This window comes from Ciconia boyciana, chromosome 21, assembly GCF_034638445.1.
Source record: "Ciconia boyciana chromosome 21, ASM3463844v1, whole genome shotgun sequence".
Classification (NCBI taxonomy): Eukaryota; Metazoa; Chordata; class Aves; order Ciconiiformes; family Ciconiidae; genus Ciconia; species Ciconia boyciana.
The window spans coordinates 3245102-3269717 of record NC_132954.1 but is presented as its reverse complement, the minus strand read 5'-3'; the positions used below and the strand labels follow the sequence as shown (position 1 = coordinate 3269717).

Sequence of the window (24616 nt, the reverse complement as noted above, 5' to 3'; positions counted from 1 at the left end):
AGGAAGGATGTGGGGTGCTCTGGGGTGGGGAGGCCCCCAGTGGGGCCAGGCTGGGGAATGGGGTGCACTGAGGCTGGAGCAGGGACCCTGAGTGGGGCTGGGGGGTGCGTGGGGCTGAAGGGGAGGATATGGGGTGGGGAGGGCGGGAAGCTCTGGGGGGCAGCGGGGGGCCCCACAGCGGGCTCAGGCTCGGGAGGTGAATGGGGCGCAGAGGGCAGGGGGGCCCTGCCCCGCGGGGGATGCCAACCCCCGGGCTGGGGCGTTTCCCCCCCCACGGTGTTGCTCCCGCTGCTGCAGCGGAGGGGAGAAGGTGGGCGCAGCCTCGGGGAGTCGGGTCCCCCCCCTGCACCCCGCGGTCCCGGCGGCAGCGCTGGTCACCTGGGAAGCAGCAGCTCCCGCGTTGGCATCTGGGCCCGGCTCTGATTTCCCAGAGGCGTTTGGTGCTCGCTGGGGTCGCGCCTCAGCCGCAGCCTGCTCAGCCCGGGGCTTTGGGCGGCTGCGCTCTTTCCCCTCTCTCCAAGACGCCGTCTGCGCCCGCCGAGACGGTTCCCGAAGCTGGCGGTGGCGGCCAAGCTGCAGAGTGCCGGGAGCCTCCTCCTCCCGTCGATACCTTTCCCAGCGCGGATCGATGCCGCGCTCAACCGGGCAGCGCTAAAACCTCACCATCAACTTTCTGCGCCGTTCCTCCCGCGCGGCTGCGGGAGCAGGGGATTTATCTCGCCACATCCCCTTTTAGATGGGAGTGCTTTGTGCTGATGTTGCAACCGGAGGAGCGTGCGGCAGGACTCTCTGTCCCCGGCGGTTCCTGCAATCTCTTCCCTTCCTGAATTTCACCCTCCTGCAGCCGTAGCAGCACGAGGGGTTGGTGAACCTGATCACTAGCCCATGCCATGGGCTGCACCGGGGGCTTCTGCCTTCGCCACTTCCCGGGGGGCTCAGCAGGTGCCGTGGGGTCTGAGCTGCTAGCCGGAGTCGCAGGGGACGGTGGCTATCTTTAGGGCTGTGTTGCAATGGAGGGGTGTGCCTTGGCTCAGCGCTGCCGGCAGCCACCTCCTCGCCCGAGGATTGACTTACGCCGGGGCTCCCGCATGGGGAAAATCAACATTTGCTCTGCGGTTTGCAGGAGCGGGTGCTGGGGTGCCCCGTCCTCCGTGGGGTCCATAGCGGGGCTGTGGGGCTGGCCCCGGCGTGGGGCTGAAGCCTAGGGTCGGGCACGCTGGCAGCTGCCTGCAGCGGGGTCGCTGCCAAGGCTGCTGGCCGGCCCTGCCAGCTCGGGCGGGCAGGGGCTGACGTCAGGCGACGCACGCCCTGCGCGAGGTCAGGCTGTGCGCGGTGCACAGGGCTGCGGTTCGGCGCAGGGTGCGCCAACGGCTCCCCGGCACCCTCAGCCGTGCTCTGCCGCTGCCCAGCAGGACTGGGTGAGCCGGAGCAAACGGCCGGGGACGGGGAAGGCTGACGGTGCGAGGAAATCTCTCCTGCCCCGTGGGAGAGGGAGCCGCCTTGGGGTGCGGGAGCAAGTTAGGTTCTTGAAGGTGCACCCCAAAACTGTCTCTGTCCCTCTGCTGCTCCCTTCCTAAGGCTTTAACGAAGGCACGGACGTGGCTCCAGGAGAGTGGGGTCAGGGCTGCCGGCGGCAGCGCATGCTCCCCTCCGCGTCCTCTTTCTGCTGGAGTAACCCGGTTAGTCCGTGGCAGTAACTTGCACCCGCGCCAGAGCTTCAGGTGTTGCGGGACTAAGGTTCCCTGTTCGGCTTAATCCTTCCTCCGCAGCCATTGCCCTGCTCGTGCTAAATGTGCCCGTGGGTGATGCAGCTACGCCGTGCCCGGCCCCGAAAGGAGGCAGCCGAAACTTGTGGAGCAGTTTGTGTCCCCCTGGGTGCGCAGCCGTGGCACAGCTCCTCTCGGAGCACTGGGGCATGCGTAGATGTGGGTGTCCCCAGCTCGTCGCGGCGCTGGCAGCCCCTCCTGTTTCTCGCCCAAAGCAGGGCACATGCCGCTTCTGCGTGTCGTGATGGTAACGGCGAGTCAGCGGCAGCAAAAAGTTCCTCCGTGCATCAAACTGTTTCCCCGTGGTTGTGCTCAAGCTGTTTTGCGGGCGGCAGGGGCCTCCCCCGTCCCTTCGGTTGGCTTTGCCTCACGCTTAAGAGAAACTTCAGGCCTTCTTGAGAGGGTTTGAAACCCTGTCGAGGAGAGAAAGTGCCTTCTCATCCGCGGCGGTGCTGCTCTGATGAGGCTCTCTCCTCCCGACGCCCAGCCTGGCAGCTGCTGGAATTGCCTGCAGCCGCATCTCTCCGCACCACGCGTCCCCTCTGGGCCGGCACAGCCCTTTTGGAGCTGCCGGTGGGTGAAGATCGCTCAGAGGGTAAGCAAAGCATCAGCCATTCTCCGAGCGGGGGACTCTGAAGATATGTCACTAATTTAGTGTATAATGAAGCTTTTTCTGAGCTCCATCCGCAGCCGTTCCCCAGGGAGGAGAGCAGGCTGCAGCCGGTCCCTACCCCGGAGGGCAGATACTGTCCTTTCTGTGCTGAGCAGCATGTTACCTTTGTGCGTGCTCCCAGCTGCGGGAAGAGGCTCAAGGCCGTGGTGGCTGGAAGTTTGGGGTCAAAACTGCCTCTTGGCCACGCTGGATGCTGCGGGCTGGAGGTGTGGGAGCTGTCGAGGTGTGATTCAGGCAGGGGGGATGGACTCACCCACCATCAGCCTGGAGATTTCTCTTTGAATGAGCAGCCTGGGAAGGATTTGGATGTTTTCGTTGTCCCTTTTATGCATTTTTTTCTTCACCTAGTGATTTGTGCGAGGCTCTGAGTCAGGCTTCATGGGGAGACGCTGCAGCCGCCTCTCCGTGCTTAGCCCAGGACCAGCAACGGGCATGGGACCGTGGCCGACGCGTGGGGATGACCCCTCTGAGCAGTCTCCCGCGCTGGATGCTCCGCCGAGGCCGTGGTGGTTCGGTTTATGGCTCTCGGGGACCCTTACGCCGTGAGCATCAGACGGGCCATCCCCAGCTGGGCTGGTGGGAACAGCGAGGGTGGGCTCAGTGGGGCTGCGTGTCCCGGGGCTGTGGGGTCCGTCCAAAGCGGCCAGCCCGTCTGCGTGCTTCTCCCCACTAGAGGCTGCTGATGAACAGAGCATTTTTCTTTCCCTGGCTCTGACGGAGCAGCCGGGTCTTGAATTTGCAGGGCTGAGCATCCCAGCCTGAGCTTTTCCTGCTGATTCACCCTGGAGACAGCAGCAGGCTTCCCCTGGCAGCAGCCGGGTTCAGGGGGCACATCTGCTCCCCTGCCAGGCTCATAACAGATCTCCCCACTTCATTAGGTCTTAATTAGGCAAATGCACCGGGACGGTGTGCAAGGCCATTGCCAGGGGACACGGATCATGTGTGGAGCCGGGTACTGGGGATGCTGACTCCCATCCCGCCTGCCTCAGGGGTGCTGATGGGGTTTTTCCAGCTGGGTGCTGAATGCGGAATGAGTTCAGCCTCTCCTATCGTTTTCCCAGAGGATGCGTGCGCAGCGATAACCACTTCACCCCTCTGGCTTATCCCACCTGGCAGAAAAGCCGAGGATTAGTTAAGCGATGGAAGAGATACTTCACCGCTGGGCGCAGCCGCGACGGCACAGTAAAGCTGCCCTGTAGACACAAAGGAGACTCTTCTTCCAGGGCAGCTGGTTTAGTACCTAAGGCCTAGGCAGGATGGTAGTCTGGAAAACAACCCCAGCCCCTGGGAAGATGATTAATCACATAACAATTAGGTGTAAAATGCAAGGCAGTTGCTGCCCCATGGTAATAGCTGCAGTGGAAGGTGTCTGGGAAGGAGTTTGTGGTGTTGCACAAGAGCCCGCTGCCTTTGCTAGGTACAGGCACTGCTGGGAGGGCAGCGCGGTGCCAGCTGGCTCCGGCACCGAGCAGGCAGCGTGGCTTCCCCGACAATGGCAGAGCGGCACTTTACATAATCTGGGACTTGCAAAACAAGCTTGAAGGTCTGGAAAATCCTCCTGCTATTGTTGGTGCTCAAAGTTTGCTGAATTTCCTCGTTTGATCTGTGGGTCTGGTTTTTGTTTTGGGACCATAAGGGGGAAAAATGCACTTTGCACAGGGAAAAGAAAAGGGCGTTTGTGGCATTTAATCCACGCCTGCTCCTTAGATGAAACTGTTTTTGTGGTTCACAAGCGGTTTGAGCAGCTGCTTGCAGCGTTATAGGGCTGCGGAGGACTCTTCGTCTATCCAATTAGCATGGTTTGTCTTTAGTCCCCTCCTGATGCCCCCTGAGAAAATCCTGAAATATCAGACGTGCAGGCACAGGGCGCCGTGGGCAGTGCGCACACAGGCACCGTCTGGGCTCCCAGCCCAAGTCTCTGCCCAGGGGCAGAAAATGCTGGGTCAAAATGGCTTTGTGTTGTCTGAGCCTCGTGCGAGTTGGACCCTGCTGCTCTGGGAAGGCTCTAAAGCTGCCTCTCGCTTGCAGGTTTTAGGAGGAGAGGCTGGAAGGGAGCTTGGGTCGTCTTATTTTGCTGTGCCTTTTAGCTAGAGTTGTCTGCTGCTTCTTCCTTCAGCTTGGTGATTTGAAGGCAGCTGGGAAAACGCACCCAGGAGGGTGCTGAGGCTGTTGGGAACCACCCCAGCCCCGCACCGGGCTGCGGACGGCTGCAGGTTCAGCAATGGCGCGTTGCCTGGCCCCTGGGAAGTGTTTTGGGGTGTAGGGCCTGCCCTTGCTCCTCCATTTGCTCATCCCAAAGCCTTTTGCCAACGCAACTACAGCCACTGATGCCCTGTGCGCTATTCAGTTAAATGAACGAATCCTGTTAAAATGTTCTCTGCTCCTGTTTGTAGATAGGTGACTAAGAAACCTGCCTTCTCCTGCCGTTCCTGGGAAAGCCAGGTCTGGTAGCAAAGAGGGAGGTTAAGTTCTTGCTGGTCCACTTAATGCGAGGCAAGTTTTGGCACCCTGGTAAGCAGCAGAAAAGGAGGAGGAACCCTGGCCTGATGGCACAAATACATCCTCTTATTAGAGGCGGCTTCGAGCTTCTTTCATGTAGGTAATTACATCTGGCTATGGTTGACCTGAGCTGGATTTGAGCAAGGGAGTGTGAGGCTTGACATGTGCTGGGAGTCTTCAGAGTGACCGAGCTCCGACCGCAGCGGTGCTAAAGCAATCTTGTAGATGTTGCAAACAAGCCAGCGCATCGCAGCGATGGGGTGGGAGATGTGGTGAAGCTCTGGGCTTGCTTACAGCCTGGAGAACCTGCTGTTGGTGCTGAGCTCTGCTCAGTGTGGGTGGGAGCTGAGGTGGACTGATGTCTTGAAGCATCGTTGTAGCCGGGGCGTTAACGCCGCTGATGCATTACAGCATTTATCATGCTGGACGTGACCTCCGTGAGCTGATCCCTGCTTGGTTGCTGTCCTCTGATCGCAGCGAGGGTTTAGCTGCTTGCCAGACAGCACCAGCCTTTAAGGGCTTGTATTCCTGTATCCGGTCTCCAAAAACCCTTGGAGATGGGGTTTTTTGTGGGCGCTTCCAAAATTGAGGGGAGCTCTTTCTCTGCACTGAGGGTCTGTGTGAAACAGGAATGGCACCGACTCGCCTCCCTGCACCTGCGCGAACTCAAACGCTGAGCACAGGAGCAACGGAGGGCAGATGCTGGCCCGGCCCTGAGCCGCGTCGGGCTGTAGCGTGACATTCTCCGCCTGTGTGGATGTTGTGCTGGGGCGCCTGTGTCTGAGGTGGAGGTGAAGCTCTCCCGTATGGTCGGGATTGGCCTTGGCCAGTCTGCGGCTGTGAGGAGCCTCGCTGCAGGCTGGCAGATGGGGTCAGCGCTGCTTGGGGATTTCCTTGGATGCGGAGTGGAGGCTTTTAATAGCAAACGCGGTCGTCTGTATCATTGCATAGCTTGAAACCTGTCCCTTAAAAATACCGAATGGCAGCTGGGATGTGACTGAGCGACAGAATTCTACTCTTTTCAGAATTTTTCCCTGGTTTTGGGTCAAAATGAAATATGGTTTAAACCTATCACTGGTGATGCTAACATGCTTGTGGGTTTGGGGTGCAGTTCCTCCCTGGGAGGCAGCCTGGAGAAAGCCCTGCTTTTCTCAGGAAGGTTGCTTGGCCCCGTGTGACGGTTGGATCCTTCCTGGTGTGCTGTGCTGTGTCGGATCCTGTGCCTCAGCCGAGTGCCAAGACTTCAGCCTTCTAGGAAAGGCAGCGGGGGCCGGTGTGGGTTTCCCTTGCTGCCCGCTGCCAGCCCATGGGTGCCTCGTGAGCGGCAGTCAGGGGTGTTGGGGAAGCATCTGGAGCTGCAGATGGCTCGTGCTGGGGTTGCAGCACTGTTCGATCCATCCGAGCTGCCTTTCGGTGGGAATACACAAGATATCCGAGTGCAGAATTGATCCATGCTGCTGCTGTTTTTCCCCCACTGCTGTAGCAGGAGGCAAATGTGGTTACAGCAGCTGCCTGGCTCTGGCAGTTTGCATCTTGCCTTCCCTACAAACTGCCTTCAAACTTCTCGGCTTTGTGGCCCCCTGTTCTGGTCGATACGAGGCTGTTATCGGAGCTCAGCAAACCATGATGATCACATCCAAGTGCTGTACCTCAAACCACCTGGCAGCGCTGGGCTGGATGAAGAAGCTCATTTGCATGGGGCAGTTAATTCTCTGTATGTTTTAATCTCTGCGACCATCTGTGTTCTTGCCTGGGCTGGGGAGATGGGAGCTCTTGGGATTTATTCCAGGAGGTGAATGTGGAGAGGACTGCTTATTCTGTGTCTGCCAAAAACTGCCCTGGGTCAAAGCAGGACAGCCTCATTAACTCTGGGAACAGTTGTTCCTGCATCTTCAGGCAAGGCGGCCTCGATGATGTGTCAGCTCTATCCTGGAGGCATGTCCCAAAAAGCTGCAGGGAGAGGGCAGAGGCAAAAGGCACTTACTGAAAATGGGGACATCTGTGAATGCTTTCTAGCATACAAACCCAAAGACGGAGGGTCTGCGATGGGCTTGGCTGGCACCTTGGAGGGCTGAGGTCCCTCCAAGGAAGGCTGCATTGGTCTGGGGAGAGGTAGGGAGATAAAGCATCTCCTGGCCGCCCTAAAAGCCCTGCCCCAGGTTGCAGCACCCTCTGGGGCGTGAACCTGCCCCACCAGCAGCTACTGCAGTCTCTGCTCTGGTGAACACCACGGCTGGAGCTCAGATTTGAGCTTCAGAAGCTGCTGTTGAGACTGAGTTCCTCAGGACGGGTGCTTGCCTACAGCACCAAAACCAGGGGACCAGTACCTATAGGTGGGCTGCAGTAGCATCTCCAGAGAGAGCTGTGCAGGCTGCTGCTGACCAAGAGAAGCTTTTTTGCAAGCAATGCCTGAAGTCTTCCTTGGTTTGGGTTCTCACATTTGCCAGCCTGAGGCTCTGCTGCTCATTGCAAGAGCCCCAACCAGGATCTTGCTGACCACAGGCTCTGCACGTGGCACAGGCAAAGGCAGCGCTTGCTGCGGGCTCTGTCAAGGAATGCCTGTCCTGGGGGGCAGCAGGGCCTGCCGAGGCTGCTGCTGACATCTGAACCCAGAGGGAACGATCCCTGCCCTCTAATTAAGCTCTCTTCTGCTCCTGTTCACCATACTAATGAGTAGTCTCGCAGATGCGCTCCTTGCAGCCGAGGTGCTCTGGATCCTCTGTGTGGCTCAGGAGCTGGAGCTGGCTTTCCAGGAGAGCCACCTGCAAAGGGGCAAACCCAGATCTCTGTCCCTGTCTCGCTGGGGTGAAGCTTGTGGGCTGGGAACCTTTGACTTTAAAGGCTTTTCCCTGACTGCACCTTACTGGATGGCACCCTGCATGCTGTAAATTTGTCTGCCAACGTACACCCTGCTCTCTTAAGTGAGGAAAACCCTTCCTGCTGTTCATGCTGGCAGGGCCGGGCTAGATGGAGGTGTTTCCCCAGCCGGCAGCTGAAGGACGGAGGCTGCCTCTTGAAAGGAGAGCTCTTCTTCACCTGCTTGCCAGGCTCTTGACATCAGTGGATAATAACACTTAAAAACCACCAGCACTCCACCTAAATCCTCTCCTGGTTCAGCAGTTCAGGGTTTCAGCCTCGCTGGAGATGACAGCCCTGGGACGGTCAGCATTGTGGTGCATCCCAAAGGATGGGTGCAGGCTTGTGCCCATCTCTCTGGTGTGGCAAGGTGGCTGTAGAGGAGTCCGGCACCGTGCTAGACTTCCCCTCTGTGCTGTGAGCGCTCGACTGTGCACTCGTGTCGAGCAGGTCCCCAGACCCTCGGTGGGGCTGTGGCATGGGCTGAGGATCTGGCTGGATTTCGGGACCCTCCTTGGGCCCCGGCGTGTGCCCGCTGGAGCATGCAACCGGCCTTGCTGCGGCTGAGAGTACCATTGCTCTCTTGAATCTCTTCATTTAGTTAATGATCCTTTTGTTGAGAGGATTAGGGTTTAGAGGCCTCTGGCAGAGTGTTAATTAAATTAAGTCTATGGGTGTTTTGTTGAGTTTTTAAAGCCCACTAGAGGGCTCAGTTGGAGCCCTGTGGAGTTAGGGCTGGAGGCGCTGGGCTGTGTCCATCCCCTGCAGAAGTTTGCATGAGAAGTTACGCAAGGCCGGAGGAGCCGGACGGACGCAGAAGCGCACGGGGTCGGTCTGCAGCCTCCGCACCGGCACTCGCTGCTTCTCCAGCCCGGCTCTGCCCGGGGCTCGGCGGTGCCTGGCCCGTGCCGTGCTGCTCCGGAGGATATACTCGCTGGAGGATATACTCGCTGGAGGATATACTCGCTGGAGGATATACTCGCTGGAGGATATACTCGCTGGAGGCTGGCAGGCACGGGACGCTTGCGTCACCGCTCGCTGTATTATCAGCGTTAAGTAATGTCGGGTTATTTTTTTTTTTTTTCCCCTTCCCCACTTGGTGTTTACATTTCTAAGAAGTGGCTCAACGTGAACGTCCGGTTCCAGCTTCAGTTCTGGGAAGAGTCAGACACCGAAGGTCGCTTACATGAACTCTGTTGCAGCGCTCACGTAAAATACAAGTGTGAGCACTTGGCTTTGTGGCTCGAGGGATTTTTCTGGCGGGTGTGTGGGGTTTTTCATGTTTAGCTGGAACTGCTTATTAACCAGTGTCTCTTCTCCTTTCTCTTCTATACGCTGCCCCGTGATGGATTTTGGTGCCTCGCCTGCGTGGTTTGCCCGGCTGTCTCATCTCGGGGTAAGTACCTGCTTTGTTAGATAAGTGAGGGGAAATAGTCGAAATGAATCACTTGGACTTAAATGATGAACTGACGTGTTTATTCCGCCTTAAACTCTGGAGCATTGATTGTTATCAAACAGTGGGATTTATCTTGTGTGTGTGTGGAGATTTTGGATATTGAAAAGCACTTCATATAGCAATTTCCAGGCCAAGTTTATAACATGAAAAAGCCCCCAGCAGTAGTTTTTCTTGCCAGCCTGGGCTGTGGAGCACTGACCCGGCAATAAAAGCACACTGAGCGCCAGCAAGTGAGCAAATGGAAGTGAAAATGTCTTTGGTAGTGGAAAGCAATGCTCCCTCTTTCTCCCCAGATGCCTCCTGACAGCTGTTGATGGTAAATCAGTGCTGTGGTTGTGTAAGGGACTCTGAAGGCCAGAGTGCGGCACCAGGCTGGCTTCCCCTTTGCAAACCCGCAGATGTGCGGGCATCGCAGGGCACGGAGGGGATCCTGAGGCTCTTCTGGCAGGAGAGGAAGGGAAATGCATGTTGAGCTTGGAGAAGTGTGGTAGGCACTGATGTTTCCAGCTTGCGTTCACAGAGATCCTGCTTTGCACAGAGGGAAGATCGATCGTCCTGGTGGGCTGGATTCTCGTGGTTTCCCAGCAGAGGTTTGGTGCCTGCCCCTGAGCACCCTGTGAGGTGCTGTTTGTGCCTAAGGTGTGTGTGCTCAGGGTGGAGGAAGGAAAGGGGTCTCTGCTTGGTAAAGCTGGTTCTCCAGATGCGGTGGTGCCTTTGCATTGAGACTGCTATCTCTGGAAACTTCATAAGTTTTTAATTGACTTTTGTTTTTTAAATTTAAAGTATCCTGCTGCTAAGCTTTCCCCTTTCCTGTCCATTACCCCCCTTCCCCAGTAATAGCCTCTTCTCTCCCAGTAACAGAAAGGACTGAGTGTATTTAGAGCAGCTCTGCTCTGTGCCCGAGCGCTCGATGTACTGCCAGTCACTGATGAAAGACTTGAAGGGAAAGCAGAGGAAGGTGCTGGAAACAGATTGCTTTATTCTTAAACTTAGCATTATTATATGATACCTCACAGGGGAGGGCAGGAGAGATGAATCAAATCCAAGCATAAATCTGTTGTTCTTGCACAGAAGTAAGTGAAGCACTATATTTGGAAGCTGAGCAGCTATCTTCTGTTCTGAATGAGCTGTTCTTTGCTACCAAGTCTCTAAAAGAAGGATCATTAATTAACTAGAGAACCTGCCCTGGTCAGAGGTGCTGAGCTCCCATCCCCGCCAAACACCCAGCAGTCATTTGAATGCAGAATAAAACTCCTCCGCGCAGAAGGTGTAACTGCAAGAAATGCAGGCTGGCAGTGTGCTGGCTGGGAGCTCGTATTTGGAGCAAAATGCAAGTGCTTACGCGCATGACTGTCGGAGTGGGTTAGCAAGAGGCATGCCTCTACCAGCGCAGCGGCTGTCGCTGTGCCAGGGTGTCCCGGACCAGGTGAGCAGCAGCAGGGCCTTCCTCCTTCGTGCTTGAGCAGACCTTCAGGATACAGTCACCCATCTGGTTATCGCTGTGTAACAAGTTTCTGGTCAAGGGTGAATTTCTTCCTTGGGGAAAGCTGGTAACCTGAACAACCCCTGGTTTTCTTTCCCCAGAGCAGTCTCACTGCGACTTTTGTCTGCGCGAGTGGTCTGTTGTGTTTCATGTACTGCACAGAGAGTAGAGAATGGCATTTCAATGGTCCTGCTTATTACAGGCTTTTGGTGTTTTGACCCCGATATGAGATGAAATGTGCTGCATGCTGAATACTTGGTATTAATCTTGGTCAGCAAACAAGAAAGCTAAGTGGTACCTTGTTAGCGATGGCGAAGATAAAGGTACAGTTTCACTGGATCAGGGACAGCCCTGACCTTCACCCAGCAGAGGAATCGGCAGGCTCAGGTTGCCTTTCCGTCTTTAAGCCTGGCTTATCTCTTAGGTAAATGTAAAAAGCATAGGAGCTGTAGTAAGTGAATCTCCTCCCCTGCCCTGATAAGTGTTGGGCATTGGTCCTAAAAGTAACACACCAGCAGCTTCCATGAAGGGATGTGCTGTGAGAAGCAGGAGGGCAGAAACCGTGAAGAAAGATGCTGAAGATGCAAGTGCAGCAAGAGGAGCCTGTGATGTTTGAGGTTGTGCTCTTGACCTTCGAGCTAAGATTCACATATGTTGCCATTATTTGAAGCCTGTCAAGAAATCCGAAGTGAGGTCACGCATGCTGGCTGAAAAAATGTTCAGAGCTATCTTTGTGGCAAAGGAGGTGGTAAGCGCAGTGTGTCCATTAACGGGCTGCTGCTGGGCTGTCTGTCCATACTTTGGCATTGGTGATGCTGGGAGCCACATGTTGTGACCTTGAAGTTTACCTGTATGTGAAATTGTTTCTTTCTATCCCTTAATTCATGGGTCACCTAGAGAAGGGCATTGCTTCATGAAGCTGTTGAACAGCAGTTGTGTCGTGAACTCGGGTCTCACCTTAATTCTTATTCACATATAGCTCAAAGAGGAAGAACAAATAAGGTCTCCTGCTTTTCCACCCTTCAGTGAGATTTCTGCTTTGAACCTCTCCTGGAGATGTGGTAGCAGGGTATCTCTTTCGCTTGTCCCACCCCTTCAGAAGAGCCCATCAGAATCCCATGCGGTGTCAAGTTCTAGGGCTGGCTTAGCTCAGTGGTTTCACTTCAGCGCTTTGTAAGGCAGTGAAATAGTTCTCATTGTGGTGTTTAAAATAGCAGCGCTGCCTTCTGAATTACCATCTAATTAAATGAAAGCAAAAACTCAAAAGCAAGTGGGCTTTCTGTATCTCTTGTTGCATAAGAAAAGCTGTTTTAGTTGACCTAAAAACCAACATTGAAAAGCAGCCTAAACAGAGATGCTTTCCTCCCAGCTCTGCAGGCAGTTTGTAGCAGTTGCTACTGTTCTTGGAGAGCCATTCATGTGGTGGCAGCTGCAAGCCCTCTTCAAAACAGTTACTCCTTTGAGACTTGCTTCCCTTTTGCTTGATGGTTGGAGGAACCCTGCTGTGGAGACAAATAATTAGAAATAAAAGATGGCAGCTTAATGATTATTAGCTTCTTTCTGATGCAGTCTGGGGTGAATGCAGGGGTAAGATCCGGCTAGCGTGCATCTCAAAGCTGTTGCTGCATCTCTTGCTTGAAAGATTTACCATGTACACCATGTCAACTTGCAGCCTCCGTGGACCTGCAGAACGTGCTGAACTAACAGAGTTGTTTTATTTATTTCAGTAACAAACCTTTTTCACAGAGGATGACTTTTAGCAATTAACTGTGATGATGGCAACCGTTCAGATGAAGCATGCTTCCTGCCCTCTCCTCTCCATCTCTCCATCCATACCACAGCTTTCCTCTACAATTTCTGATTTCCCCCTCTCCCCTCCTCCAGTACTTGGATTCTGCCTATAAATCTGAACCACTTTGGGTTTTCTTTATAAAATGAGCATGGAAAGATAAATTTGAGGCTTAAATAAAGCCTCAAAATGCCTTATTTTGTAAAGCTCCAGAAGAACTGGCAGCAATGTGATGCTATCCTCTGGGATTTTGTCCTATTGATATTAATCTTTTTGAAGCTGGTATCCATGACTGCTGGTTTCAAAGGTTAATATACTGCATTTCAACCAAGCTGAGAAGTCTTTTTTTTTTTTTATTTGTGATATGGAAATGTGCACCAATTAATCATTGCACACCTGCAGACTTTCTCAGCAGACTTTGGCTGTGCTGTATTAGGTTGTGGGATCGTCTGTAGAAAGGACTTGAGGTGATGAGTCTGATCCAGTTAGTAGCTCAAGACAAACCCTGCAAGGTCCAAGGAGATAGCAGGTGGGGGAAACAGCACTGAACAAGGTGGTGCGGAGCTTCAGCTCTTATTTCTGGAAGAAATAAGGTAGCCCGTGCTCTGTTTGGAAGTTATATTTGCTCTCCATAGCTGAAGTCTTAAATAAATAAATGTTAGGTCTTGCCAGGTGTCCCTCGCTGGTGGACAGGTCTAGCCTGCAACAACAAACTGCTGTCAGTTGCTGTTGGTGCTGGGTTCATGGCTTGGGTGAACTTGTTGCCCGGCCTTTGGATTACAAGTGATGTGTTAGTACACACGAATACAGTTAGTACAGACTAGACTGCCGAGTACGTAGCTCTAACTTACTGCTAGGTACGCATCGGTCCTAAATAAACCCTGATCTTGAAACTTTCCTTCCCTGAACCAAAGAGCTCTGAGTATTTTGAGGTAAAGGGATGCTCTTGGCCCAAATTGGGAGAGTAACAGTATGGAGTCAAATCTGTGCTTGAGCAGCCTTTGGTGAGAGCTTTTCTGGGGAGAAGCTGCAGCTCAAGAAACACCTACCTGATGTTATTTAAATAGACCAGAGCCTCTCCTTGCTGCAGTTTGACTTCTCATCCATGCAAGGAGTAAAGCAGCTGCTGACACCCTTTGTTTGCGGTATGGCTCTTCTGCCTCCCTGCCTTAGCACTGGTCCCTAGGTGGCACTAACTGTTATTTTTGGGTTTATTTCAACAAAGGCTGCATAGCTGAGCTTGTCCCCTGCTGAAGTGACAGCTGTGTCTCTGGCCAAGCTGGCTGTTCGTGTTTGGTTTAGAAGGCTGGCACAAGAGCTTGAACTTCCTCCTGCTGCCCAAACATAGAGGTTTCCAGCAGCGTCTCCTGGAATTTATTAACGAGGAGCAGGGAGTCGAGCACTCTTGTGAGCAGCGCGCTCCTCTATTTTTAGTTGTGTCTTTGCTAAGACTGCTAGGGAGCGCAAAACCGGTAAATACTTGAAATGAGGGAGAGCTCACGACCTGATGGAGGTCAGCGTGCCGTTGGGCCGGCTGTGTCTCTTGCAATGGCTCTTTCCATGGTTCAGTCCATTTCTTGGACTGTTTCTGGAGCTCAGGCTGATGCCACGCTGATTCTGCCTTTTCCTGAGCCTGCACTATTTGTATTCACAGCACTGCCTGTAATCTATTCTCGAGGCTTTTTTAAGCACTTTCTAGTCCTTTAAGTGCAGCCACTCGTATGTTTAATACTTCCTACCCATACTTAAGGGGAAGAGTGTTTCTCTCTCAATGTAGAAACATTCACTGTATGAAAACTCGATCCTGCACTCTGAAGCTGACCTGCTCTTATCTTTAAATGGTGCATCTTGGCAGAAATGTGATTTACACACCGTCTCTAAGCCCTGGAACAAAGCTGACTTTCCAGGGAGCTGTTCGTCCCTGCACTGGCGTGTGGCCTGGAGAGAGCTGATGCTCCTCTTCATCTATTTTATTCCTCTTTCTTCTTGGAGCTAGTCTGCGGTGCTGCAAGACACCAACTCAAGTGAACATCAACTTCGTGCAAACCGATGAAACCCACGGTGGGAGCTTTTTGCATAAATTAACCAGATTCTGGGTGGGACAGGAATTCCTAGGTGTAGAGGCTTAGTTGCCCACCCGTCCCCTCTGCCCTCTCCCTCTCCCCAAAAGGCATCCGCATAAGCCAGCCCAGTACCAAACAGATGTAGTGGCTCGAAAACTGGATTCTTCTGCCCACAGGAAGAACATGCAGTTTTAGTTTGGCAACAATGGCCCTTAAAGGGCACAACTCCTGCTGTTAAAAAAAGACCAACAAAGGAAAACTGTCCGGTAGGGAACCGCACAGAAAACGGATAGGAGAAGCAGCTTGGATTTAGCAAAACTTGAGGCTAACTGCCGTGATGCGAAGTGGGATTACAATAGCAAAATCACTTAGTGTCTTTAACTATGGAGGGTGCTGCTTGGCCCTTTAACTTGCTCAACAGTTAATCGATTGTTGGTTTTGGAAAGTACTTATGATGGGCTGGACTGGATTTAATCTTTGGTTAAATACTTGATATGGAGCCAGGTGAGTGTAGATGTTCCAGGTCGCCTTCACTGCGCACACACGTAGCAAAGCGATGCAGCGTGTTCTGGTTCTCTGTGAAAATGTCTTGAGTTTGCAATTCAGCCTGTCAGAGCCTTTTTCTGGCAGTGAATTCTGCTGTGCCTGCCACTTTGTGTGCTAAATCGAGGGGTGAGCATGGGAGAAACGCAGTGTTAGCTGAAGCACCCCTTCCTTCTAGGTAAATCATTCACCTGAAATATCTTTGTTCTAGATCAGCGTTTTACAGTAAAACGAAGCTTGTGAAGCCAAAGGGAGATTTCCTTTACACCTCATCCTGGCCTTCTGCTATCAGCCAAATCAGCGCTGCTGATGGTGACAGTAAATCTCGGAAGAGGAGCCAAGGGCAAAGGGCCAGTAGCTGGCAAAACTGAGCCACCTGCTCTCCTCCCACCTTGTTTGTTCTTGTGAAATGGCTGCTGCTGCTCTGGAGGTTGTCACTTGCTAGCAAAACGCGTGAACGTGGCACATAAACTGCATATGCCTATTGTGTGTGTACAAACGTATGCATAATACAGACCCAACCAGCTTATTTAGAGCAGCAGTGGATAAATGATTCAGTTGACCAGCTTAATTTCTTTGTTTTCCTAGAACTTGGCTTAATCCTGAGTATTTCTCTTCACCTTAAATCCTGCTTGCTTTGGGGGAGGGAGCACTGATACCAGTGTGATGCACAATTCCTTTGTTTAGATTGGGAATTCCTCATGTAGAGAAGCTCCTCGGGGTGAGCAGAGCTCTGTGCAGTTTATTATTTGTGCCGGTAATGCTCTAGGCACAGTGTTCACCGGCACTGCTGTGAATTGGGAGCCCTGTTTTACAACAAATCCTTCCAGCAGTATATCCTGCGGGGCCCTGCAGAGCACTGGATCACCTTACAAAATATTTTTTTTTTTTAATGAAGAACTTACTTGAGCTGGATTTAATCTACTGTCTAGATGCTCTTAAGATGCTAGAGTGCATACTGCTGAGCCCCTTGCTAGCTGCATGCACATTTAACAGGCAGAGGGTAGGGTTTGGCATCGTTCTCTGTTGTGACCCAGTTGATTTGCGCTGACTGAGTCCATTGGGATCTGAGCGCTCACCAAGTGGACTTTCAGCTTGCAAGGAACAGCTTCTGCCTTAGAGACCACAAACGCATGCCTAAAATGAATATAATTCCTCTCCTTATTCCAATATCCAGCAGCCGAATACCAAGAAATCCTGACTTATTGAAATAATTCTCAATCTCTAATTGACTCCTATAAAGCGACTTAAAGCAGCTGTAACTGGGAGAGTTCTTTAAATATTTGCAGTCTGGGCTTGGCACAGGGCAAACTGTTCTTATAGTGAAGAATTTAAGAAATTTCCATTACTTCCTATGGGATTTCAGAGGTCAGGTTGGGGCTGTGTAGGAAGGAAAAGGTTAGAAGCTAAGCCAGCGATTTACAGCAGAAGTGTGGTGTTGATGGTGGTATTTCCATATGCAGAAGAGTGTTGGTTTTGGTTGGGTTTTTTTTGTATTTTTTCCTTTTTTCTGCTCTCTATGAAAGGATTGCTTTAGCTTAGGTTCAAATCACCCTGCCCCAGAAGAACATTTCCAAGGCGCTCTCATGGCACAGACCATGTGCCTCTTCTCATGTCTGATGACTACCGCTCTTAAGTTTCTCCTGCTGTTCGATCTCTCGGCCATTTGCTTGGGGTCTGAAGAGGCAAGAGCGTCCTTTGCCCTCGTGCACAGTGTGTACAGCAGCTTGCACTAGCGCTCCCTGTGGATAAATGCTTCACCTGGGAAATAATGGCTCAAAATATGGGAGCTGCTGCTCTCTGTACTCGGATGCTGGCAGATGGAGTTGGGGCTCATCTGGTGATCTGAGCACGGTGGATGATGTGCTGCGTGGTGTTAAATCACCGTTTTGATGCGAAGTTTTCGTTGCCCTGGTCTCTTCTCCATATCATCTGCAGTCTGCTGTCGGTCAGCGTGTGTGCGTGTTATGACGAAGCAACGTGGTTTTGTTTGCTTGTTTTTCTTAATTGCAAGAAGCTGTTGCCAACCCCTCACATCCAAAAACTGTGGCTTCTTTGCTCGGTGGTTTTCTCCTTAAAGTCCTTTGGACTCGCGTTTCTCTTCTGATGCAGCCTGTTTTCAGCCCATCCGTGGGTGAGCAGTAGCAATGGCAGCAGTTATTGTGGTGGGTCAGCACCAAACATCTGAGCCTCCTCCATTCACAGCCCGGGCTATTAAAATGTGTTGATTTAATGCCGTAGGGAGTGAAGTCAGAGCTTCAGGGCATGTTTCAGGCGAACTGCCCGTCCCTGATGTAGGAGCAGCAACTTACAGCCGCTAGACCTTTCCCAGCCTTCTGTCTTGAATCAAATGTGCTCATCTGAGCCCAAGGAAACCACTAGAGAGTCCAGATTTAAGGCAAAAATACCTCTCTTCCCTCCCATTAAGGAGTTTTTTGCAGGCGATCTCAATACTGAGACGAGGGGGGAGCTGCCCTGTTCTGTGCATTTTGGCAGAGCTGAGTGTCATAGACATGTAGAGGAGAAGGGGTAAATAGCTGAGAGAAGCGCATTATTTTTTCTGGAAAATTGGTTGTGTTTGGCTCCTGTTTAGCACAAGTGTCCTCAGTGTGTGAGTGGTCCTTGCTAGGTCAGTACTAGTGAGGGCTTCAGCATGAGGATGAAGCCGTCCCAACCAGGGTGCGCATCAGCTCGGGGTATTATCTCCTGATGAAGAGGTAGGATGGTTGCTCTTAAGGCAAGCAGAATAACGTACCTGATAGCTTAATTCTCTTTGGGAGACAAGTGGAGATGCTCGGTGCCATGCATCTTTTGGGGTTGTGTAAATATTTGAGAGGGATTTGGTCCCCCCAAGCTGGTCAGGCTGGCGCGCTGGCAGCAACCTCACTGGAGCTCTGTGGAAGCATTGACAAGAAGCTGAGCAGCGTTTTGCTCTGGCGCACGTAGCGGGGGGAGCTGGACAGCTCTGGTTGACAAAAATAACTTCTTATAATTTGGCTGTAGGTGAGGAAAAGCCACTCCGTGCTGTTACATGCAGTTTCAGAGCAGCCAGCAGGTCAGTCTCCTCTGCGGGCTTGTGCTGGTGCTCCTGTTTTTGCACGTTCACCAGCGTGACTGTGGGCTCTTCTTGCTGACCAAGCACTCGCCATCTCAATTGTCGCTTTGTCGGCTCAGCACTCTATCGACTGAGCCAGTACCGGTTCGGTTCCTAATGGCCTTATGTTTAAAAAAAATAAAGAAAACCCTAACACACACACACAGACACAGACACCCCCCCCCCCCCGGTCCTTCCTTCTGAGCTGGGCCACAACTTTCTCTGGCAGACAGCGAACTGTATTTAAAATCTAGGTCACGGAGGGAGGAGAGAGCAGCCTGCTGCCGCTCGGCGGTACCGGCACACAGGGTCCCTCCCGCCCCTTTCGTACCGGTTCCGGGCGGTGCCAAACGGATCTCGCCCCCCCCACCCCCGCCCCCCATCGGCTTAGCGCCGGGCCGGCGGGGAGGGCCGGCGGTAATTCTGCCATTTCAGCCTCCCCCTCCCGGGGCGCGGGGGTGTTTTTCCGCCGGGCCGAGGCAGGCGGCCGAGGCGGGGCAGGGCCGCGGTCCCTCGGGGCCGCCCGCGGGCTCCGAGCCCCGGCCCTGAGAGGGGAAGCGATGAGGGGGCGCGCGCTCCCGCTCCCCCCACCCTCCCCGCCAGCCGCGGTTTCCCCTCCGCCAATAGCAGTGCGGCGCTCGCGCCCCGCCCCCTGCTCTCGGCCAATGGGAACTTACTACAGTGTTGTGGGTGGGGGCGGGGCCGGGGGCGCGCGGCGCGGGGGGCAGAGCCGCGGGGCGGGCGGCGGCGGCGGCGGCACCCGGGCGGAGCGGACTCGGCGCGGAGCGGGCTGGGCTGGGCTCGGCGCGGAGCGGAGCGGTACGGCACGGCACGGCACGGCACGACTCCCAGGCGCCGCACCGGGGGGCTCTGCGCGGCCCGGCGGGAGGGCGGCGGGCGCCGCGCGCGGGGGCGGCCGCGGCCGCGCGCGCGCGTGCGCTCTCGGCGGGCGGGTAAGTGCGCGCGGGAGCGTGTGCGTGTGTGCACGGCGAGTGTGTGAGTGCACGCACCCTGTGTGTGTGTACGGCGTGTCTGTGCGTGCGTGCACCCCCTGTGTGTGCGTGCACGGCGTGTGTGTGCACGCACGGTCGGTGCGCGCGGCGTTCTGTGTGCGCGCATGGGCTTTGCACGGTGTGTGCGCGTGCACGGTGCGTGTGTGTGTGCGTGCAAACGGCGCATGAGTGCGTGCCCGCGGTCTCTGTGCTGTCTGGGCACGTATGGCGTGTATATATATATGTGTGTGTTGGTGCACGGCGTGTGTGTGCGTGCGTGTGCGCGGGGTCTCTGCGCGGCGTGCCTGTGTGCGTGCGTGGTTTGTGTGCGCGGTGCGTCTGTGCAGGCACGCGGTGCGTGTGTTCGCGTGTGCACGGTCTGTGCGCAAGGTGCATCTGTGTCTGCACGGCGAGCGTGTGTGCGTGCGTGCACGGTCTGTGTGCACCGTGCCTCTGTGCGCGTAAAGGATAGGCGTGCGTGGGGTTTGAGTGTGCACGCGTGGTCTGTGCACGCACGGTGCCTGCACAGGCACTATGTGTGTGTGTGGTGTCTCGGGGGTGCACGATGTGTGTCTGCTGCGGTCTCTGCGTGTGTGTGCACAGTGCGTGTGTGTGCACAGTGCGTGTGTGTGTGTGCACGGTGTATTTGCATGTGCACAGCGTGTGTGTGCACGGCGTATCCGTGTGTGCACGGCGCGGTGTGCGAGCTCTCCGTGGGGGTGCATGTGTCATGGAGAACTGCAAGCCGAAAGGCTGAGGCTCAGCTGGAGACAGGTTCTGCAGGAGGCGAGAAACGGGGGGATAGCGGGACAAGGGGACACGACACGGGGGAGCTGGCACCCAGTGTCCCCCCCTTGCTGGGGCGGTGGGTGCTCGGCGCTGCCGGTGGCCGAGCCGGGGTCCCCAGCTCTGCGCGGAGTCCATTGTGCAAGAGGAGGAGGAAGGAGACATGGCGGGGAAGAGCTCTGGGCTCTGCAAACCGGCGGGGCCCCACTCGCCCACCCGTGGGATGAACGTGGGTGCTGTGGTCTGGCACCGGCCGGGTGAAGGCTCTTTCCTGGCCGGGCATCCCACTTCCCTCTGAATTTCAGCTCAAGAAAACACCTCATCCCACTGGGAAGCAACACTCGTCAGCTAAAAGGATTTTCCGCCAAGCTGTATTTTTATTTTTTACCTCTAGCGAGGCAACGCTTACAATGAAAACGGTTCCAAAGGGCCCGGAATGAGTTAAAATCGCACCACGACCGCGTCTGTGAGTGCAAGTCTGCAAGCCTCCGGAGTGCCGTCGCTTAAGTGTTTCGTGGTGAAAAGGAACTTGCTCCCCCTTTGTGCGCCGAGGGGGGTGTGTGCGGTTTGGGGGGGCTGGTTTTGGGCCGGCAGCCCTCCCAGCTGCGGGTGCGTAAATGTTTAATTAAGAATTGCATGTCCAGCCGCAAAGAGAAAATTTCTTAGAGACTGTCCAAATTCCGGGGCAGGTGTTGTGGTGGAAATTATAGTTCAGTTACAGTTTGGTTCTTTGTGTTATAATTCAATTAAGATGCTGGTAAAAATACAGAGAAGCAAAGCAAAATCTTATTTCTGAACAACAGCACACAAAATTGATTTTTGCCTTACTTTGCTATTTATTTTTAGGATTTTAAGGCTTTCCAAATGCGCTAGGTTTTGTTTGCATAAGTTACGTAGATCTGGAGGGATGGTCCTTCTAATTAGTTGATTCTCATTGCGCAAGTGAGTTACTGAATGGAAAAATAATCCCTGTAAGATCTCAGGGGGAGGAGAATACGGCCGTGTACTGATGGGAGAGGCGGGGGGCTCTGACCTGGCTGCTGCCGCTGGTCATCGCTGGGGCGATGCTGCGAGTGCAGTTCCTTTCACAATTAGCTGACTCGCGTCTCGCTGCCCCGGGAGCTGTTCCCTTCGGTGCCGCAGCCCTGGAAAGGTTGTTTTGTGGAGGTACAATAGTAGGTTTGGGGTTGGTTTTTTTTTTTTTGAAATGGCTGGCACAACCCTGTTTTGAAGTCATTGAAGGTTTTCCTGCAATGTTGTGGTGGTTGCTAACGGGGATGTCCTGCTTGCGGTGCGTGTCGGGTGTGGATGCTGCTAATGCACTTGATGTTTGGTTTTTTACATCATGGTGCCAACCTCTGGCATCTTCAGTTACGTTCCCGTGACCATTTTGAGCATTTGGTGTGATTTGAAAGACAGTGGGGTCCTTTGCTTATCTCTGCTGACATGGCCTTAATAAAGAAGGCGAGGATTTTCTAGGATTCCCATGGACAAACATAATCTGCTGCAGAAGGTAAATATCAGGATAAATGTAGTGCTCCTTACCTTTAAAACTCAATTAGAACCTTATGAAACAGAGAGAATGATGATTTTTTTCCTAACATAAATGCATTAATTATTTCCTGTATCAGTTTAGATGAGAAGAACAGGAATTACCTGTGTTTTCATCTGATCTCACAATTGCAATTTAAACCAAATTCTTATCGGAAGAAAAGCATTTGACGGGAAGGCAGCAGGCTTTCTCTTGGGCGCTCCTGGCCCGGGCAAAGGGAGGAAGGACTCTTCTCAGCCTGTTTCAACACACCGTGTGTTCCCAAAGCCTAAAAATGCTTTGGACAATGATACTCCAAATCTACAGCTTCTGTCTCTGGTAACGCGCTGCCAACCGCCCGCCTGCTCCGCGTGAGCGGACACGATATTTTCACTTGACAGCATTTGATTTTCAGAAAGCGGTGAAACATATCTATTCCGACACCCCATTTACTGCTTGTTGAGCAAGTATTTGAATTGATGGGAGGTAGGCTGGTAGGTACGTGGCTTCTCTTGTCAGCAACCAGGTTTACAAATTCATTCATTAGTGATCAAAGTGTTGCTGTGCCGGGGTAGCTTGCAGGCTTCCAACCACGGGATGTTGGGATGCTCCGTGTGCTTTGATATGTTGCTGGGTGGATGACGATGTCGGGAATGTGGCATGTAACGTGCTGGAATAAAATTGTATGTACAGAAGTGTTGCTGATGGAAGGCAGTGGCTCCGTACTGGGTTTTCACCAGGAGTTATTTAGCGTCTCAAAGGAATCTGGGATTTTTGGTGTCAGAGAGTAAACCTCCAGCCCTTTATCCTCGGGGAGGTTTGTGGAGGTGTTGGTTGTGTGTCCACAGCACCTGGTCAGGAGTTTCTCATCAAACGCCTTTCCTTGATGCGCTCTCTAATGAGGGGTGTTTGATGAGAGCCTCTTCATTTGGGGGGACCGTGGCAGTACCTGTTCTGCTGCAGAGCAGGTTTTTCTTCAGCCACTTACTGCCACGTTGCATCTTGTTTCTAGGAAAAAGCCCAAGAAGTTGGTGCAGCTCAGAGATGCTGTGGATGGGGAGAGCTCCGGGCTCTTTCCAGGTGTCCAGACCAGGGGGTTGCCTGGAATAGAGGAACCCGGCTGGAGTGGGAGGCAGAGCGGGTGCTTCCCGGCGTGCGTGGCTCTGCGGATGGGGTGCTCGAGCTGGGCTGTATTTGTGTCCTCTGCTGGGTTTGTCTGGACTTGCTCTGCTTGCTGAAGCTGCTTTTACCGTCACGGTAATGAGCAGTGATGAATCAGAGATGTTGCTTTAATGAGGTGGTCTTTGAGGGGCCTGCAGTAGCCCTATGGATGCAAATTGTTTCCTCTTATAAACCTTACTTTGTGTTTTTAAACTCTGCTGCAGATCTAATCCTTCCTAACCGCAGCTCACCCCCATGCAACTTTTCTGGAGCGTTAAGAGACGGCCGATACTCAGATTGTTCAGACCTGGAGCTGTGTTTTGTTGCTGTCATGCGTCTCTCTGGGGAAGCTCGATGCGAAGCTTTGCATCTCGTGTGGAAATTGCACTCTGGGCTTGGTGATCTTTTGCAATGATTGTTCTGCTTTCTTGGTGCTTGGCTTTTGCTGTAATCTTGTGTAGATTAAGCAGGCGACTATATGTAAACATTTCACCTTATACTTCTCATCTGCTACGCTGTTTTGATCAGTACTGTGGTTCCTTAAGTTGCAAAGAACTGTAGGATGCGACGTAGCAGGGATTTTGTCCGTCGGATGGATTAGGTAGGAATGTTCATGGCTTGTACTTAATCCAGATTAATATTATTAGTTTCTTTACGTTCAGTCAGTTGTTTACACGCTTGTTTTCTGTTTATGTGAATTTTTGCTTGTCTAATGCTGCTAACATTATGTATTAAAAGCAAATACTTTTAATTTGTCTGTGTAGATAGACTAAGTATCTTTATTTTATTTTTTAAATGGAGCAGTTCCACAGAGAGGAAAATTGTGTGGACTTGGGGTGCGTGTTTCAAGCACTCGTACTCTTCCAGGGCACGCTCCTCCAGACCCTGCTGCCATTCTGATATGGGCTTTCTAAACAAATTCCCATGCCAGGTTGCTTTAGCTGCTGTGCTCAGAGCAAGCGTCTACAGCAGTGGTTTATAATTTATTAAGTCCCACAGCACTTGAACTCTGGTGCTTTTGGAGGGGACTGAGTATTTTGTATCTCCCTGATCTCGATGCGGAGCCTGGAAGATGTCAGAAGAGCAGCTCTGGGGAGTGTTTCTGCTTGCAGCGTGTTTCTGGTGGTGGGAGAGCTCCGTGGCTGGCCGGTCGCGTGCCGTGGCCATGGCCGTCACGTTGTGCGCTTCCCTCCCACGCGTGTATTTTTGGAGAGTGGTTCCTTCCATTTCTTGGCGAGGGTGAGTGCCATGGGATGTCAGCCGGGCTTTCCGGCAGGTTCACAGCATGCAATAACGTCCTCCCTGGCCACCCGAGGAGACCTGCAGCCCAGACCGGGGAAGGAGCCTTCGCTCTGCTCGAACCGAGGCCCTTCTTACAGGGGTCAGGTCAGCCTGACTTGTAACCGCAGGAAAATACACCGGGGATGGAGCCCTGCAGATGGAGGCACGGTTCGGAAGCATCAGGAGAAGATTTGGGCTAGTTAGCTGTTTCTATGAAAAACACAATTCCTTTGAACCCGCGAGTCACTGGTTGTAGGCTGATTATTTCCCCCCCTTCCCTGTCCCACGTAATGCGTGTGTGTGAGAGAGATAATTAAAAGCTTTTAGTTAAATAAATAACTAAGCCGCTCACGCGGCTTTATAGTAGAATTGCAGAGTCGAACACTTGGAGGTAGAAGATGGCGTGTGCTGCTGCTGGTCCCGCAGCATCTCCTCCGTCTTTCCGTGCGAGTGCAGACCAGCGTGGTCTCAGTGCGTGACTGCATATGGGCTTTTCCCCCACAGGGCTCGCATATTGCTAAATATAAGAGAAAGCCTCCCGCTAAGTGGAAACAGTCCATCCCATTGTGTACGGCGCCCCGGGCTGTATTTATGTCCTGCTATTCAATCTCTGCTCCAAAGACAGGATTAATAATTCCCGCCC

General features: G+C 53.2%; 1 protein-coding gene across 1 annotated transcript in view; it reads left to right on the top strand.

Moving 5' to 3' along the window:
- EPB41 (erythrocyte membrane protein band 4.1) overlaps nt 1-24616 on the top strand; it is a 95891-nt gene that overhangs the window by 662 nt on the left and 70613 nt on the right. The gene's annotated exons all lie outside the window — the stretch shown is intronic.